This window comes from Malania oleifera, chromosome 11 (genome assembly GCF_029873635.1).
Source record: "Malania oleifera isolate guangnan ecotype guangnan chromosome 11, ASM2987363v1, whole genome shotgun sequence".
NCBI lineage: Eukaryota > Viridiplantae > Streptophyta > Magnoliopsida > Santalales > Ximeniaceae > Malania > Malania oleifera.
In genome coordinates this window covers 21,946,019-21,966,925 of record NC_080427.1, presented here as the reverse complement: position 1 = coordinate 21,966,925, position 20,907 = coordinate 21,946,019, and positions in this window count along the sequence as shown.

Below are 20,907 nucleotides of genomic sequence, written 5' to 3'. Positions count from 1 at the left end.
GCATCATTCACCCATAACATATATGTGCAGTAAATGTAAAGTGCAGAAATGTAAGCAAACACACGATATGTTATCGGGGTTCGGCCAACTGTGCCTACGTCCCCGCCTCAAGCTCACAAGCTTGAGGATTCCACTAGTAGCTCACTTAAGGGTGGAGCGACACCGTTTACAACCAGGTCAAATTAACACAGGGCTGACCTCAACCTTAACTAGGTCAATTAGCGGGGCTGACCTCAACCTACACGCCTTAACAGGACGATGCACCTAGCTTTCCTAACCGGGTCTAAGCCAATCCGGGACTATTCCAGGGCTAGTCTCCCTCTTCAGGCCCGTGCCTGGAAATACAACCAAAGTGTATTACAATGAAATGGTATAGTGATTGTGCTTTCAAGTAAAGCAGATATGTACCCAAATTCGCGCAATAATATACACCACAAATGTGAAATAATTTGTAAGCTCAATGTGGTCTAGATGATTCAACTCTCAAAGGTATTTTCTATCGGTGTAAAGAGTACGTGAGAGTGTCAAACAAACAATCTTTGTATCACAAGATATTCAACAAATAGGTTCACACAAAGATGTCAAGTCTTATGTATTTCAATCATTAAGATATCTCAAGCATGTAAGTATTAAACGATGTATATGCTTGGTTTGCAAAAGACATGTAATCTTTGTATTCAGCAAATAATATATGAGTGAAAGAATATTGCAACAAAGATCACAATCACACAAGCAAATATCTGTTCAAAGTATTTTGCAATATAAAAGTACAATAGATATTTGGAAGTGTTTGAAAAGTTTTTGTAAACAAAAACAAATACACTCTTCTCAAGATCTTGCAATGAAAGTGCAAGCTTAAAAGATCTAACAAGGTTTTCTTAGGAAATGCTTATTAGAAAAAGCCTCCTAAGAATCCTTAGGTTTGGCTCTCAAGAGAATCGTGTCAAACAAGTAGCATAAGGAGAGCAAACCTTTTAAACAAAACACTCAATCAACTTACAAAATATGTAGGCAATGATAGAAGGCAAGTATGAGTGGTTTGAGTAATAAAATGAGTATTATAGGGTTTTGGTTTTTCAAAGAATTTTCCCTAATCAAAGTGGCTAAAAATCTCTTTAATTTTCTCAAATGAACTCATATATATAGGCAAGGGAGAAAATATGACCGTTGGGGACCTATTGGGTATTATTAGAAAAGTTTAATGACGTTTAAGGCATTTTAACCCTGTTTAGAAAAATATTAACCACGGTAAAAATGGGAGCAACCCGAGAGGTCAGGTCGACCAGAAGTGGTTTGGTCGACCAGGACTCAAATGGCTCGGTCGACCAGGGGTGTTTTGAACTGAGTGGTCGGTCGACCGAGGAAGGGCGATTTCCCAAATTTTCGAGGTTCGGTCGATTGGGGCTATTTTGAACTGAAGGGCTCGGTCGACCAGACCGTTGGGAGTTCTCCCAAGACCCTTCGGTCGACCAGGTTGTTGGAGTACAAAAGTGCTCAGTCGACCGAGAGGTCAAAATGTTGACTTCTAGGTGGTTCGGTTGATCGGGGTCAAATGAACTACATGGTCTCGGTCGACCGGGCCTTGGTCAAATTGTTGACCCAGGGCCAGTTCAGTCAACCGGGCCAAATTGAACTGAATTGGCCGGTCGATCGAAAGTGCACCAAGTGTGCATTTCGGTCCCGTATCGACCCAAATAAGTCTTATTCAAGTGACTAATAAACATATGTGAAATATGTGCGTGTCCTAAGGTCACTTGGGGTCCAATTTGAAGACACTGAAAAAGTTCGGTGTAAGGTCGACCGAAGGTGCACCCTAAGGTCTTTCTACGGTCCTTTCTCATTCATGGTTCGGTTTGAGCTTACATAATAAATCATACGTGTGATGTGTGTGAGCTTATTACAAACCAAATGTCCTAATTACTATTACAGACCAATATAGATATATTACAAAGAATATGATTTGCCCTTCAAGCTTTACTTTGTGCACATCTTGATCTTATCATTCTTGATTCCTGCACAAAAACTTAAATACTCATTAGATACAATGAGTATTTATCATAATCAAAATTGGGCGTGAGCAATAAGGTCAACAACTAGCTCTGTATCTTTCATCTGAGTAGTCTTAATCCTCTCCAGTAAAGTGGGATGAACTACTAAACAAGCAATGAATGCTTGATGGCTCCCCTCTACTAGTTCCACATCAAGCTTTTCTAGATCCATCCTGATCTGGTGTTGGGTTGCCATTGCTAATACCGAGGCATTCCCTAACTTCCGACTCAAGGCATTGACTACCACATTAGCTTTCCTTGGGTGGTAACTGATGGTACAATCATAATCTTTATCAATTCCAGCCATCTCCTCTGCCTCATATTCAACTCCTTCTATGTGAAGAAGTACTTCAGGATTTTTTTATATGTGAATATCTCACATCTTTCACTATATAAGTAGTGCCTCCAAATTTTCAATGCAAAAACCATCGCAGCCAACTCCAAATCATGCGTAGGGTAGTTCTTCTCATACTCCTTGAGTTTTTAAGAAGAATAAGCCACAAGAAACTCCTAAACCTCCTAAACATTTCTTGGTCTTGCCTAATCAACTACCACCTCTATTTTTCTAGGATCCACTAAGACACCATCCCTGGATATCATGTGTCCAAGGAATGTGACTTCCTTTTTTCCCTTAGCAACTGAAGTACTAGTCTCAAATGATTTATGTGCTCCTAAAAACTCCTCAAATAAATCATAATATCATCTATGAATACTATCACAAAATGATCCAAGTATTCATGTAAAACCTTGTTCATCAAATCCATAAATGTAGCAGGAGCATTCGTCAGTCTGAACGATATAACCAAGAACTCATAATGGCCATACCTGGTTCAAAAAGCAGTCTTTAGAACATCCTCTGCCTTGATTTTCAGCTGGTGATACCCTAATCGGAGATCAATCTTAGAGCATATCTGTGTCCCTTGAAATTGGTCAAACAAATCATCAATATGGGGAAGAGGATACCTATTCTTAACTGTCACTTTTTTTATCTCCCTGTAATCTATACACATCCTCATCGACCCATCTTTATTTTTAACAAAAAGCACTAGTGCTCCCTAGGGTGACTCACTGGGCTTGAGAAACGCCTTGTTCAATAATTCCTATTTTTGTTCCTCTAGTTCTTTCAATTTTACTGGAGCCATTCTGTAAGGAACCTTAGAAATTGGTGTTGTTCTCGGAGATAGGTCGATAGCAAACTTGACTTCATGATTAGGAGGCAATCCCAATAGATCCTTAGGGAACACATCAGGAAAATCCCTTACTATCGGGATATTTTCCAACTTTAGTTCTCCCTCTGATGCTACCTTCACATAAGCTAAGTACCCTTGACATATCTTAAGGAGTAACCTTCTCACCTGAATGGCTATCAATATTTGTGGTGAGGAGCACACACTTGGCCCAACAAACCTGTACTCCTGCTCCCTAGGAGGTCGGAACACTACCTCTTTCTTATAGCAATCTATACTAGCATAATTGGAGGCTAGCCAGTCTATTCCCAAAATCACTTCAAACTTGTGCATATCAAGCACTATAAGATCAATGGACAATACCTTTCCTTGAATATCCACTGGGTAATCCTTAAGCACCTTTCTACATTTTACCATTGTTCCTATTGGTGTGGCTATAATAATTCGATGTCTAACAATTAAGTTCCTATCCCACACTGTTTAATAAACCTCAAAGATAAGAAAGAATGTGTTGCTCCTGAATCAAACAAAACAACAATTTTAACTGAAAACATAACAATAATACCTGTCACCACATCATTTGCAGTCTCTGCATCTCCTGGTGTAAGTGCATAAACCCGCACCTGGGCAGTAATTCCCTGCTGGTTGCCTAGGGATGTTTGGTTGTTTCCTAGAAATTGTCTAGGTGCGGGCGTATTACTTGACGGCGTATGACAGTCTTATGCGATGTGGCCGGGTCTATCGCATCGATAATAGACATTCATTCCAACTCAACATTCTCCCTCATGCCTCCTATTACATCTAAGGCAAGTAGGGTTTGATGAGTTACCCTGAAATGCTTGATTGTTTCCCCAAAATTGTCTAAAAGTGGGGGCATGATTCAGAGGCACACAACAATCTCACACAATATGTCCATGTCTACCGCATTGATAACAGATCACTCTTCTAATCCGCCATTCCCCCAAATTTCTCTTGTAACACCTGAGACAAGGAGGGTGTGATGGGTTGCCCTGTTCAGCTCGATTTCCCATTTCCTGTCTCTTGCCCACCTTATTGCTATCTCTCCTTCATGGTCCCTAACTCGTACTAGCTTGAAAAGTAGGAGGTATGGGCCTCTTCCTCTAATTTAGTAGCCCTACATTCCTCTGGAGACTAGTCTCCAATATCGTGGCTTGATCCTCTAGCTCTAAGAAATTTTGTACCTGAAATGCCATTACCTACTGGGTTATACCATGCGGTACTAGATTAAAATCACTGTCATCCACACAGGAAGTCCCCATGTTGCTACTTCCTCCAGCATTTGCAATGTCGTCCCTAGAATCCATCCTAAAAATAGAATGAAAATTCAATGAAAATCCAGCTTTTGTAACATGGTCGGTACTACTATTTAACTAGAAGAAAACTGTGAAAGACACTAGATCCTCATGCTAGAATACTTAGACTTTCCTCCACACAAATATATCCACCTAACGTCCAAATTTCCTTTTTCAAGTTCTAGTCTCCCTTTGCCATGGCTTTCTTGAAATCATAGCTTTAGGAAAATCACAGAAGATCGTCACAAAATTTCGGCCTCTAGGTTGCGAGACAAAACCCAAAATTTCACTTAACTCCCATTAATGACTTACTAAAATTCTTAATCTACCCATTCCTATCCTCAACAAAATCCATACCTATACTCTTGTATTGTTATCCGCTAAAGTCTACAAAACCTAGTAACCTAGGCTCTGATACCAAACTGTGATGACCTAAAAATTCTACTATATATATATATATATATGTATGTATGTATGTATGTATGTATATTTTCCCACATTAAACTTTAATACCATGCTATAATATCCCGAACCTTAAGTGGGTATCGGGCTAACCTGTTCATCACATATTTCTAACATGTAGCGGAATCATACACATAATATCCCAAATACAATACCAGAGCACTATTGTCATCATAATTACATAAGTTACTCTCCAGAAATAATACTACAATATGACCCCCAGATGTTTCAAAATATCACTATTTACATAACAGATCTCACCAGCACTTACTTAAATAATACAATCTATGTCATGTCTTGTAGCTCTAGGCTCGATCCCCTCATGGTCCTAAAATGTTGAAATATTTATTGGGGTGAGACACCTCTCAGTAAGATGGAATAAATTATTGTCAGTGTGTGGTAAATGAGTTTTACATATTTAAACATAGCTATTAATTAAATCGTAACTGAAAAAGCGTCTGTATAACAATCGTAACTCACACCTATACATTTTAAGGTACATATTTTATACTCAAACATATTTTAACGTAGTAGATAATTATATTTTCATAAAAATACATATATACATAAGATACTTCCTTTTTTCTCTCTCTTGGTGGTTCTATCATAACATCATGAATTAACCCCACATGATCGGTTTGTGCGGCCTAAGGGCTAGACTTAACCATGGTTGGCTTACCAGACTAAGTCAAACATAACATAACTAGGCATGATTGCCCACCCAAACTGGTCCGCCAATCCTACACTTCTCAACACTTCTCGGGTCGGCACATAGTGGGTATCCTACACTTCTCAAAACTTCAGGGCTAATCAGCTCCGACACCAACATTTTTTGAATAATGTGGCAACACTGTCGGTTATACACCAAACTTGGTCCGCCCATCCTACTTTTCTCAACACTTTTCGGGTTGGCACATAGTGGGATTACATTGTCTGATATTGCTAGCTAGCTACGGTACCGTGCTCTGAACACACCTAGTCCATCAAGGTTTTGATATCATATAATGCAATTTATATAACATAACTGAGAGTGTAATCTCATTTCGTAATCATCATTTCATAAATCTGTATAAAACATGTTTTCACTGTCATATCATATCAATCATATCATAATCGGTATAAACCGTCATATCATAACTGTCTTGGTATAAAACTAGCATATCATATCATAACTCGGCTTAAAGCCGTCATTTCATAACTTAGCATAAATTTTCCGTGTCAAATTACTGCATAAAACTACAATATCATATTTTCATCATATTCATAAAATTCTAAAATCAGTATAAAATCATATGCGTAACATTTCCTGTACTCAAAATAAAATCATAATCTGATGTATATCGTCATAAGATATTCTAATTGTAATCGTATAGTCATTTCTCATGCTACACAATTTGAGTAATAATTCTTAATATAATAATCACCCAAGAAAAATTATAGGTTTTGCTGAAAAATAATTTATTACGTGTTTTAGGGTTTTCTCAAATTCATAATACCAGGTTTTTCCTAAATAGACATTTAATAAATAAATCATAATTTTCATACCCATAAAATTACTCAGAAAACCATATACAATATTCCAGTAATCACATACCATGATTTAATCGGGTGAATTTATAAAATAGCTGACATAAATTATTCCCCTTACCTTGGCCTTGGAGTGGTGTTTAGGAAGCCCAAACCTAAAATTTGCTCCGATTAACTTGCTAAGAATCGAAGTCGGGACCTCGTGATGGTGTCTGATTATTGATTCGGCTAAATATTGGGGAGAAATTGAAGAGAGAGAGAGAAAGAGAGAGAGAGAGAGAGAGAGCGAGAGAGAGAGAGAGAGAGAGAGAGCAGCTCGCAGCCTTAAAGAGAGAAAGAGAGAAAATATTATTTTTCCCTAAGAAAATGAACTATTGTTCGATATATAGGCCTCTGTCCTAGACAAAACCGTCGATGGTTTTCCTAAAACCGTCAATGGTTTGGTTTTTAACCAAACCAATTTTTACTATTTTACCTTTACCAGGTTACTGTAACTCAAAACCCTTGACGGTTTTTCTGAGTCTCCACAAAACCATCGACGGTTTGGTCTACACCAAACCGTTTTCCTCCTTTATTAAGGCTCCACATTAATTGTTACGAAATTACGATACAAGTAAAACTCACCTTAGCCACACACTGATATAATCTCTCTTACTTACTGAGCATTGTCTCATCCAATTAATCTCCTACCTTATAGATAGCTGCATGGATCGTATTGAAAATCAGGCATAGCAAGCACATATGCGAGATTAGAAATAGCAGTTTAGAATAAATATTAATGTAGTACTAATTGGATATGTTTTTTTTTTTTTGTATTTATATAGTTTGGAATTTTTAAGGATGTTAATTTTGATGTTAGAGATACTACTATAACACGGTTGTTTAGCACTCTAGTATAAAAGTATTTGAGGTTTTATTTACTTTCATTGTTTCTATTCTTTACTTCACTTGTAAAATATTTATAGAAACTCGCACCTTAGACCCTACCGGGTTTGGGGCCCTACCGGGTCTGGGGCGTTACAAGTCAACAATGACATTTTGTTAGCACCAAGGGAGTTCTTGTATGCAGACTTTATATACATGGATGAGCACTAACTTGATCCAAAAACTTGAGCCTATTGAGTCTTGAGTTTAACTATGTATATAACTGCCTTTTTTTTGCTACTTTTTTAATGTGGGACAAACTTACAAGTGGAATTCTCAATAATTTCCGCCTCAGTAAGGCGTTTTAAACACTCCCCCTTAAAACAGAAGTCATTACTTGTTGTACAACTAACTAAGAGTCATTACTCAATCATGAAAAACGACAAGAAACCATGGGATTCAATTCATCACTGCTCCTCCTCCACATGTCTACATCCCTAAGATCATATGCATAAACACTTGAACCCACTTTGATCTCTTCCTATTAAACAAAAAGCATCTATTCCATATGAGATTCTTTAACAATTGCTCACATGGGCTTACCCCCATGCCTTATGTGTCTTGGATTGCATTCCATATGACTTCAATCAATCATACCTCCTATGTCCCGACCCTATTCAAATCCATATACCAAGCCTAGATGATTCTTACTGACCTTAATCACATACTCAGCCCTCCAATAGCTAGCATGCTAAAAGAATTGGTTTCATATCTAGACTTTCTGATGTTGCTCACTGATAGTTACAAACCATCGACTATAATACCACTTTTTAGCACTAGAGGAGTTTTTGTATACGAGCGTGTACATGGATGAACACCAACTTGACCTAAAAGCTTAAGCCTATTGGGTATTGGCCCTAACCATGTATATAAGCACACATCCTCTACTGTATTTTTTCAATGTGGGACAAACTCACAAGTGAAATTGTCAACACTTTCAGTAGCACAAGAAGAGTACCTGTCTTGACTATGTGTATAACATAAACAAAACATGTGCACCAATAAACATGAGGCATAGGAAAGAATGTGAATGATTTTGTGTACATGATAGAGAAAGGAATTTTTCCCCTAGCATCCTATTAAGCAGAAAATGGACTATAAAAAAAAAAAAAAACCACTAGCCCAATGGGTTTTAAGAGCATGCATGTGAAAGAGTTGAGATCATTCTATGTTAAGTAAATGTCTATTTTCCCATTCAACTACTCAATTATACTAAGAGGTGAGTACATATCGTGTTTGAAGAATAATTTATTTAGCCAAATAAAAAGGTTGAAGCTTATTTTGAACAACTTCAAGTGCATTATCAAATCAAAAAATTTGAATACTAATGCCAAACTACGTATTTTTTTTTTCCTTGTAAAATTGAGTAAATACATTATGAAATTCAGACTTGTCTTTTAATAGATAGATTAGGTCATGCAAAAAATTATCCACAAAGGATTCAAAAGTGATTAGGGTTGGTACTTCAAAGGAGGAAGACCTCAATGAGCACGTGCAGTGACTCACTCGAAAAATGAGTAAGTATAGGAGTTCTGTCGTGTAATATTAAGCCCAAGGGTTAGATCGTCTCCTTAGGGAATGCGTTTTAAGCGCATATTTAACGTTCTTCTAATCAAAATTAAAAAGGTACTGAACTCAGTTCAGATTCTGGTTTTCAAGATTGTGGAGACTTAAATTACATACACACGCAAATTAAAGTCCTAAAATTAGCACGCACGGAATTAAATAACAATAACGGAAATCCTAGTCTACTTAAGGAAACACTGAAACACGCTTAATTAAAGATGACAACTTTGAATAAGGAATTATAACATGCAGGAATGGAAACTCAATCAAACACACACACGTGCAGAATAAAAATCAAATCTTTAACATGAACTAAAAATTACGAACCAAAATCACAATTTAAATGTAGACTAAAAACTGAACTTTTAATACGAGCCAAGAACTCGAATCGAAGGAACAAAACGCAAACAAAGACCTAAATTTAACAAAACACAATAAAACCTTTTATTCTTTTATTTAAGAACGAAACTGGACCTCATTAGATTACTACAAAATAAACTAAAGTACTAGTTAAATCTACCATGAAATTAATTGAGAAAATACATAAATAAAGTGCAATAATAAGAAAATACCCTAAACAACGACTCAAAAACTAAAACTTTCCAATAAACCTCAACGAGAACTTAGTAGTGTCCAACTAAATAAATAATTTTAATAATAAATATATACCTTAGACAATTATTCAAACTCACACTTTTCAAACAAAACTAAATAATAATAAAAAAGAACAATGTTTGCATAACATAAAAAAAAACAAGAAAAATGAAAAAGGAAGAGAGCGCGCGAGAGAGAGAGAGAGAGAGAGAGAGAGAGAGAGAGAGAGAGAGAGAGAGAGAGAGAGAGAGAGAGAGAGAGAGAGAGAGAGAGAGAGAGAGAGAGAGAGAGAGAGAGAGAGAGAGAGAGAGAGAGAAGGCTGCTGCCATGGGAACAGCAGGGAGGTCTGTCGGAGAAGGCTGGAGGTTGCAGCAGGGGCCATGGCTGGAGGTACTCTGCTGATGTGCTTCTGCTGTGTGGAGGCTCCTGCACAGAGGTCTGGAAGGCTGGGGAAGATGGTTGCTAGTGTGATGGAGGTCCACGGAAATTTTGTGTGGTTGCTTTGCTGGAGGAGAGCTGTTTGGGAGGTGGGCTGGCCAAAGAACAGCAGTCGTAGAGTCTTCTACTACTGCTTGCTGCTGCCGTGGTGGAGGCTGGCCTGGAGTTGCAACCGGAAGGCAGAGGGAGGTTGAAGAAGGAAAGAGAAGATGCAAGGGGGTAAAAAAAATAGAGGAGGGATGGAGATGGAGAGGGAAGAAGGATGAGAGATCAGAGAAGTCAGATAGAGAGAAAAAGAGAAGGAGCAAAGCAGAATTGAAAAGAACAAAAAAACAAAACTAAAGAAGAAGAAGAAGAAGAAGAAGAAGGAGAAGAGGAAGATGGGGAGCCCCGGGGGCTGCCTGCGCAGGGGGAGGAAACAGGGGAATAAAAAGGGAAATTGGGTGCCCTAGGATCCGGCGTGGAACAACCCGACCCGTTTGGAAAGGGTTGACCCGTATTGTTATATTTTTTTCATTCTCTATTTATCGTAAATCTGACTCTTCTGGAGCTTGTATCTCACAAAACTAAAAACATTAAAATTGTAGATAGTCTTTTCCTCTTTCTCCAAAAATTTGAATCGTCTCAATCGGAGCTCAGATGGAGAAGTTATGTACGAAATACGAACAGGTGTCGGTTTTGGTTTCTGAGATTTTTCCTGCAACAAAAAATTACCAAAACTTCATAAATAGTGCAATAAAGTTCAAGAATGATGACTTTGACACTTTATTAAAATATTGGATAATTTTGGACATTTAATTAAAAATATAAACCGTAAAACCCGAGTTAAGATGCCCAATTACGCTAAGTATATGGAGTGGACTAGTCTGGAAAGAATCTAGCCTATTTATGAGGTGTCGGATCCTTCACCCTAACATCTTCTCACCTACTCGCCATATCCAATCGAGACCACCCTAGATCAACTCATTCACAAACTTGTCGTGAATACATCTGAGGCATTAACCGGTTGAAGAATCTTCATACGTGAAAAATATGTGTCGTGTCCTTATGATATGTATTTGGACCGGCATTGACTTTTCATTTCATGCGCATGTGTGTTGCTTATTCTTTTTTTTTTTTGCTCATTCTTTATTTTCTGTCTTTTCTTGAGCAATAAGGACAATATTAACACTTCTTTTGTAATCTTCATACCATCAATGGGAATTGAGCTCGAATAGGGGTCCATGAATTAAGTCTATTTCTAGGGGTGGCTCAGCCTTCACATCTTGAGTAGGCTACAAGACCTGGGTTTCTATCTCCCCACTAGGTGTCACCTCTAGACTAGCAAATAAAAAACAAAGACTAGTGTACAAAGGAATCATCTAGAAAAAGAGAATTGAGTTCTATGAACTCTGATTTGATATTAATGCTCAAAAGGACGATAAATAGCTCAAGGATGTCTCACAGGGTCATAGTCGCCACTGTGTTCTCGTCACTCTCTCAGTGCTCACAAGGAGCCCTAAGTGCAATGAGTCACGTAAATGTGTTTATTTAGCCTCGTGAGATGCATGTAGATACAAGAAATTATATAGCCAAATTAACACGAATGTACTACCAATCGATTCTTCATAGAGTCATAAAATCATATAAAGAGAAACTATGCATGATTGACTCAAGTGTGTCATTCTTAAGTTATACGCGAGTATGTGAAAGGTATATGCAATGTTAAGCATGACATAGTGCAATGTAATTCCTCAATGCTCCTCCTTTCTTTCTCTCTCTTTTTAATTTTTTGATTTTTTTTTTAAAACCCAGTATGTGTACGTGCACAGTGTCACATGCGAATGCTCATCCCCCCCCCCCAACTAAAGTGGAACATTGTTCTCAATGTGAAAGCATATAGGGGAAAAAATAGAAATACTGTGCACGGTAAAATTAAGCGTACCTGAGTGGCGAAATAATACTGTAAATAAAGATCAAACTAATGGAAATAGAACCTGAAACTAACTAAAAATAAAATAAGATAAAATAAAAAGATAAGAATGGAAAGAAAAACATCACAATTGTATGGTGGAGGCTCTGGAGGAATTTCGTTTGGTGGTCGCAGGTCTATAAATTGCATCGGTGGGTCTCCAAATTTGAGCCGCCAAAGTGGATTAGTCTTCATACCTGCACGAAAATCAGCCTTAAATGAATAAATGCGTGTCAAAATACTAAACAATATGTGCGCAGGTCGACCCTCTTGTGTTTACAAGAAAGGGTTTTATCAAATCATGTCCAGCGAATGGGATTTTTTACGAACAGGTTTGAGAGAAAGTGATTGACATAATTACCTACAGTTTCTTCATAAGCATTAACATTAAAGGTTTACCTGGTTCTTTGAAAATTATAGGCTCACCAGACTGGTCACCCTCTTTATCGGGGTGTACATATCATCGTACCAATGCAAGAGTCTGCCTCCACATTAAGCTCCTTAACATCTTATTCAGGCGGGGAGCAGAGTGACGGTTTCATGGTTTCTGAGCTCGGAGATGAGGTACCACAGGGTGGTACTCCGTTATAGTATCAGTTCCTCAATCAACTACTGCGCCGCTTGTGCCCCGTTTCCTGATTTTTCTTTGCCTTCTTCTGGTTCAACGTGATTCTAGGGCTGGACAACTGAATGTCGACGATGAGCATCTCAGGTTGGGGAACTTTCTTCGCGCTTCTCCAAAAGTGATGGCGGCCTCTGCTGCCTCAAAGAGAACATCGGCATTTGTGTTGTGGCTGTTGGTACTCTTGAGGGACTAAGCTGAGGTTCCACGGGAAATTTCGTTTCTAAGATGCCAACTGCGTGCTATCTCATCAATGGTATCCCGCAATTCGAGTTTTATGATTCAACTTGAGTTTGCATGAAGTGTTGGAGCATCGTCGCCATCTGTGTTTGCTATCCTGAAAAGTCATGACGACGTACAGTCGGAGAGATCTGTTGTGGATGATATTGAGGCGGAGGGTTGTTTGGCAGTTGGTGGCTTGTATACATTTCCACCACCGATGTGCTGATAGGGTGTGCAGTATGGGTGCCTGAGTGCTCGTGTGTTTCCACTCTGGGACTTTGTTAGTAAGAATCAAAGATGATAATACCTGATCTGGGGTCTCGAGACGGGCTCTCCATTAGACATAGTCTGGACAAAACACTTGCAATCAGGGGTAAGAGCAGATAAAAACAATCCAGCTAAACCTCACGAGATCGACCCGTGATGTGGACAAGTGCTTAGTAGATCCTTGAATCCACTCCCAGTAAGCCGAAATGTTCGTCATCCTGCTGCACCAAAATTAAAGAATTTGTCTTGCAAAAATTTGAGTTTTCTGTAAGGGACAAAAATGCATGCACGAAATTCACGCTCCCATATCAACCCACTTAATGAAGAGTGATGTCTCAAGAAAAGGAAAACCAGATCAGTGCCCTAGTCCGTGCAAAGTAGCCAAAATAAATTCAGTCTAGTAGATTCGTCAGTTCGAGCATGAGGAGAAAAACATGTTGCAGGTTAACTAAAACCTCTGCTTAGGTGCTGATAAGGGCACTAAGATTTCGACCCGTTAGAAATCGGGGTAGCAATGCGTCCTCCACTGACGTCATGCATAGAAATTAGCTCGTCATAAGGCAAAACAGTTGGAAGAGGAGCAGTGGCATATTCAAGCTGCAAAAAAATCCATTAGCGTGCAGCGGTGCAGGTGCAGCCTTTTTCAAAACTCAAAAATTTTTTTGTTCTATGTTTTTTTATATTTTTTTTTCTTTTTCATAAAACTAACAAAATGACGGGAACGCAAATTTTGAGACTAAAAACGACATCCCCCCTCCCCCCCTCAACGGCGCCAAAAAACTTGACACACTCGAAAATGAGCAGCATCGAAGCTATCCCAATATAGAGTTCTGTCATTTATATTAAGTCCACAATGGCTAGATCGTCTCCTTAGGGAATCGTGTTAATCTCAGATTTCACATTCTTCCATCAAAATTAAAAAGGTACTGAACTCAGTTCAGATTCGGTTTTGTTTCAAGATTGTGGAGACTCAAATTCCATACACACGCAAATTAAGTCCTAAATTAGCACGCACGGATTAATAACAATAACCGGAAATCCTATCCTACTTAAGGAAACACTGAAACCATGCTTAATTCAAGATGACAACTTTGAATAGGACGTTAATACGCGGATGGAACTCAATCAAACACACACCGCGCGTACTAAAACTCAAATCTTTAACAGGAACTAAAATTACGAACAAATCACAATTTTAAATGCAGACTAAAACTGAACTTTTATATTAGCCAAGAATTCAACGAAAGAACAAACCAAAACAAGACCTCATTTACAAACACAATAAAACCTGTTATTCTTTTTATTTAAGAACGAAACTGGCCCTCATTAGATATTGCAAATAACTAAAGTACTAGTTAAATCGTACACATGAAATTAACTTGGAAAATACATAATAAAGTGCAATATAAGAAAAACACCCTAAACAACGACTCAAAAACTCAAAACTTTCCATAACCTCAACGAAACTTACACTGTCCCAATAAATACTTTTAATAATAAAATATACCTGAGACAATTATTCAACCACACTTTTCAAACAAAACTAATATAATAAAAAAAAGAACATGTTTTGGCATAACTAAAAAAAAACAAGAAAAATGAAAAGGACGAAAGAGGAGAGAGAGATAGCGAAGAGGAGAGATAGAATGCTTCTGCCATGGGAACCGCAGGGCGGTCTGCCGGAGAGGGCTGGATATTTTGCAATAGGGCCATGGCTGGAGGTCTCTGTTTATGTGCTTCTGCTATGTGGATGTCCTGCCAGATGTCTGGAAGGCTGGGGAATATGGTTGCTAGTGATGGAGTCCACGGCAATGCTGTTGTTGCTCTCTGGAGTCGAGTGTCGGGAGGTAGGCTGGCCAAAGAACAGTGGCCCGTAGAGTCTTCTTTCTGCTCAACTGCTAGTTTTGCTGCCGTGGTGGAGGCTGGCCTGGAGTTGCAACTCGGAAGGCAGAGGGAGGTTAAGAAGGGAAGAGAAGGCTGCAAGCGGTAACAAAACAAAGGAGTATGGAGATGGAGAGGAAGAAGGATGGAGATCAGAGAATTCAGATAGAGAGAAAAGAAAGGAGCAAAGCATATTAAAAGAACAAAAAAACAAAACTAAAGAAGAAGAAGAGAAGACGGAGAGAGGAAGATGGGAGCCCCAATGGCTGCTTGCACAGGGGAGGAGCAGGGGATAAAAAGGGAAATTGGGTGCCCTAGGATCCGGCGTGGAACAACCCGACCCGTTTGGAAAGGGTTGACCCATATTGTTATATTTTTTTCCATTTTTTTCATTCTCTATTTATCACAAATATGACTCTTTTAGAGCCTGTATCTCACAAAACTCAAAACATAAAAGTTGTAGATAATCCTTTCCTCTTTGTCCAGAAATTTGAATCTTCTCAATCGGAGCTCAGACAGAAAAGGTATGTACAAAATACGAACAGGTGTTGGTTTTGGTTTCTGAGATTTTTCCTACAACAAAAAATTACCAAAATTTCATAAATAGTGCAATAAAGTTCAAGAATGATGATTTTGGCACTTTATTAAAATATTGGATAATTTTGGACATTTAATTAAAAATATAAACCGTAAAACCCGGGTTAAGATGCCCAATTACGCAGTTTTGACGCGTAATCATGCAGCAGCCTCTCCTCCTCCTCCTCCTCCTCCGCCTCCTTCAGCTTATAACCAAGGCCCTCCTGCCGATACTCCTTCTTGGTTCTTGGACTTTCATAGTGACTTCTCTACCTTTAGTTGGGATATGAGGTCAGAACTTCATAGCCTTCAGGAGAAGGTATCCTCTCTTGATCAGCACCTCACTCGTATTGAGGAATATTAGACTAGCTCCTCCCAAGGTGGTGATCCTATGGACAATAGTTGAGCCCCTCGCAGTGATGATGAGGATTTTGAGGAGGGAAGTGAAGAAGGAAAGGAAAGTGAAGAATAGGAAGGTGCTGAGGACGAAGAAGGAAATGAGGAAAAGAAAGATGACGAAGAATCTGAATAAGAAGAAGATGATGCTGATAGCTGAACTTTAGGACTTTTATAATGTATTGAGAAGATGAACTTTAGTCTTTTTGGATGTATTAAGTACTTTTGATGTAAAACACTTAGTTTGTATACTGCTTTGCTGTGCTTTCTTATGTTTGTAATGACTATGTTTAGTTATGACTTTTTGCTTATTCCCCTCGATTCTTTTTGAATGATGTCAAAGGGGGAGAGAATATTGTAAGCAAAGATGAATTGTGTGACAAATATGAATTTTGAGTATTTTGAGCTGAATTGTGTGGCTAATATGAATTTTGAGTATTTTGAGCTAATATGCATTTTAAGCAACATATGGATTATGAAACAAATTTAAATATGTTAAAACAAATATGAAAAATGAATAAGTGTTAAAATATAATGGATTATGCGTGTTCATATGCTTGATATACTTGATTGGTGTTGATATGCTTAAATTATGATCTTCTTTGAACTTTTTCATATTTAATATCATTTTTTTTTCAAAATTTTAAAAGCGAATGCTTATTGTAATGGGGAGCATTTTCAAAGGATCTCTCATCTTTGCTCCTTATTTGTCATCATCAAAAAGGGGGAGATTGTTGGCCTAACATGACTTTCAAATCTTGTTTTGATGATAACAAATGAAGAATGATTTAACATGTGTTTGTTGGAGTGATGATGTTTCAGGAAAGACAAAGTTCAAAAGAAAAGCAATAGAAAGCTCAAGATCACTAAGGACTCAAAAGCCACATTCATATGTAGAGTGATTCAAAGGAAGCTCAAGCAACACCAACATGAGTAAAGTGTATGTGGAAACTTAAAGTTGACTCAAGCTCAAGTCAAAAAATACATAAAGCAAAATACCATGGAACACTTGAACATTAGAGTTTTAGGCTTTAAGATCAAGATGTAAGTACTTCATATCAAAATATCTCATGAAATATTTTGAAGCTCTTTAGGGGTATTTATGGACTTAGAGACTTTATTTTAAAACCCAGAAAATGTTTTATGAGAACTCAAAGCAAGAGAGCAAAGAAATTTTGAAAACTAAACTGAAAAATAAAAAAAAAAATTGACTGTTGAGATGACTGAGGTGCAATTCCAAAAGACTGAAAAATTTCCCCAGACGACTGAGGTATAATTCTAGAAGATTGAAGAATTGCCTCAGAAGACTGAAGAATAAGTTCAATCTACTGAAGAATTCCTTGTTGGAATACAGAAGATGCAGTACACCCTTAGAAGATTGAACCCTTCAGCCCAGTCGTCTGACCCTGTAATTTTTCAATGATTTAAAGTACTTTAGAAGACTGAACCCGACACTTTAGTCTACTAAACACTGTTAACGACTAATTTTTTTTAAAAAAAGTTTTAAAATTCAAATTAAGGTTTCTTGTGCTCCAAATTTTATGAAAACTTGGGAAACACTCCAAGTAATCTTGGGCAACATGAAAATACTTTTAAGAGCCTATAAATACATGGTTTTAGCAAAAAAAACTCACCAATAAATTCAAAATATGTTTCAAAGTTGAAAGCACACTTGCTATCTCAAAGCTCTCTCTTACTCAACCCTTTGCAAATCTGAATCGTTGAGAAAAACTGAAGTGTTGATCATTTACTCTGAGTTCTAATTGCTGATTCTCACCTGGAGAAGGAACTTGGTGAAATTACACTTGAGCTTCAATCTATTTCAGTTTGATATTTGAATATTGAAGTATATAGTGCTTTAAATTGTACTAATCTGCTATTGTGAGAGTGTTATTGTATACATGAACTATTTCTTGTATTCTTGTAGTGATTGACGATTCAAGGGTTATTTAGATCGTTGGACCAAGCGTGGGGTATCGCTTGGAGAGGGGGCTCTACCCTTAAGGAGGGATTTATAAACAGTTTGCTCAGCCCGGAAATGAGTGCTTTAGTGGAATCCTTAGGTGGTATTGGCCTAAGGCGAGGACGTAGGCTGGGGATAAGCCGAACCTCGTAAAAATTTCAGTGTCATTCTCTACCATTTCTCTTCATTTTCAGCAAACATATATATTGTGTGGTGTATGCAAAGTGCAGGTTTCTAAAATTACAAACTGGGATTAAGAAGAACTCTTAATATAAGAAAGTACATTTTAATTAAACTTTTGCGGAAACCTAAAAGGGAGTATGTTGTTTAATCGTTTGCGGAAATCTTAGTTAAGAGAGTGCAAACAAATTTCATTCACTACAGGGCTTACATATATTCACAGGGCTACATACAATCAAATACCTTAAGTTATTAGAAAAGCTGAGAATTGCCAAAAAGCTATCTTAATTAAGTTTTTTGATTATTTTAGTTGTTGATTAGTTGTTGGATTGTTCAAGGTTTGTTTACTTGTGTTGTGATTGGTTTGTGGATTGATTATTCATTTAAGTTTTGTGTGATTTCTAAATCAACAAGAAGTTAAGAATTCATAAAAAGAACTAAAATTTTTAATAACCTAATTCACCCCCCTCTTGGGACAACTCCTTAACTTTCACATGCTATTAATCGCATTCCTAGTCTTGTTATCTAAAATCAAACTCCATATAAGTGTCTTTTTGGGTCACCTCCAAACTATCATCACCTTTGATCCTTCGGCTCTGCTTGTTTCGTTCTTCTTCAACCACATGAGCACAACAAACTTGAGCCTCGATCCAGACTTTATTGTTTCCTTGGCTATGGCGAGACTCAAAAGGGGTATCGGTGTTATGATCCTATCTCTCATTGTCTTCGTGTCTCTCGTAATGTTGTCTTTTGGGAACACCAATCCTTTGTTGAGATCTCTCACTTTTTTTCTTCCCTGTCTACCTCCTCTATATCAGAAATCTTTCCAGATGAGTCGCCTATTTCCTCTATAAATGCTCAAGATCCTCTTATTGACTTCTCTGTCCAACCACTAGATACTTTTGATCCCTTTCCCAGTTCACCCTTTCATGAACAAGTGGAAGATGAAATGGTTGACAACGGGCTACCCAACCCTGAGCTTGGGTCTCCTGCTCCTGCTCCACCTAAAGATCTTATAGAAGACATTCCACCTCCTCACTCAACTCGGGTAAGATCCATTCCTGCTCACTTATTTGACTATCATTGTTACACTTCCCTTGCTGCACTGTAAGAGCTTCACACCTATCGTGAGGCCTCCACTGACCCTTTATGGCATATTGCAATGAAAGAGGAACTTGATGCATTATTTAACAAACATACTTGGGATTTGGTTACTCTCCCTCCTGGATAGTCTATTGTTAGTTGTAAGTGGACCTACAAGATCAAGACTCGCTTTGATGGGTCCATTGAGCACTATAAGGCTAGTCTTGTTGTAAAAGGTTTTATACAAGAGTACGAAATTGATTATGAGGAGACCTTTGCTCCAGTTGCTCATATCTCATCTGTTTGTACCCTCTTAGCTGTTGCTGTTGCTAGTAAGTGGGGCCCTTTTCAGATAGATGTCAAAAATGCCTAACTTAATGGGAAGTTAAGTGAATAAGTTTATATGCAGCTGCCACTTGGTCTCTCTATTGAGCCAAACAAGGTTTGTCACCTTCGATGTGCACTTTATGGTCTTAAACAAGCTCCATGAGCTTGGTTTGCCAAGTTAAACTCCACCATCTTTCACTTGGGTTACACTGCCAATCCTTATGATTCTGCCTTATTTCTTCATCGCACTAACAAAGGCACCATTTTGCTTCTCCTATTTTAGGATGATATGATCATAACTGGTGATGACCTCAGTGGCATTCAAGAACTCAAGGATTTTCTTAGTCAGCAGTTTGAGATGAAAGATCTTGGTCATCTTAGCTACTTCTTAGGTCTTGAAATCACTTATTCCACAGATGATCTATACATTTCTTAGCCCAAGTATGCATTTGAACTCTTGTCTCGAGCTGGACTTACTAATAGCAAGACCGTTGACACTCTAGTTAAACTTAATGCGCATTTGACTCCCTCAGGGGGGAAGCCATTGTTTAATCCCTCTCTTTACAGATACTTGGTTGGCAGCCTAGTTTATCTCACTGTCACTCGTCTAAACATCTCCTATGTTGTTCACTAGGTGAGCCAGTATCTGTCTGCTCCACATTCGACTCACTATGCTGCTATTCTGCGCATTCTTTGATATCTGAAGGGCACTCTCTTCCATGGCCTTTTCTACTCTGCTCAGTCTCCGCTTGTTCTCCATGCATTCTATGATGCTGATTAGGCAGGAGATCCCATTGATCGCAGGTCCACTACTGGTTATTGTTTTCTTCTTGGCACTTCTCTGATTTCTTGGCGAAGTAAGAAACAAATCCTTGTAACCCGCTCTAGTACTGAAGCAAAATATTGTGCCCTTGCTGATACCACATCTGAGCTCCTTTGGCTACGATGGTTTCTCAGGGACTTAGGTGTGTCCACATTTTTTGCTACTCCTCTTTATCGTGACAATCAAAGTGTCATTCACATTGCTCACAATGATGTCTTCCATCGAGATTGATTGTCATTTTATCCATTATCATCTTGTCCATGGTGCTCTCAAGCTATTCTCAATTTTTTCCACAAATCAGTTTGTAGATATCTTCACCAAGTCACATCCTAATTAGGGACGTCATCATGCTTTGGTTGACAACCTCAACCTGGTCTCCCACCCACCTTGAGTTTGACGGGGGTTGTTAACTAGTATTAGGCTTTGGGTTAAAGCCCAACCCTTATTTACTTATACTACACTCTTATTACTTGTACTACTTGTCTTACACTCTTATTACTTGTACTACACTTGTACTGCACTCCTATTTACTTCTACAACACTCGTACCTCTTATAT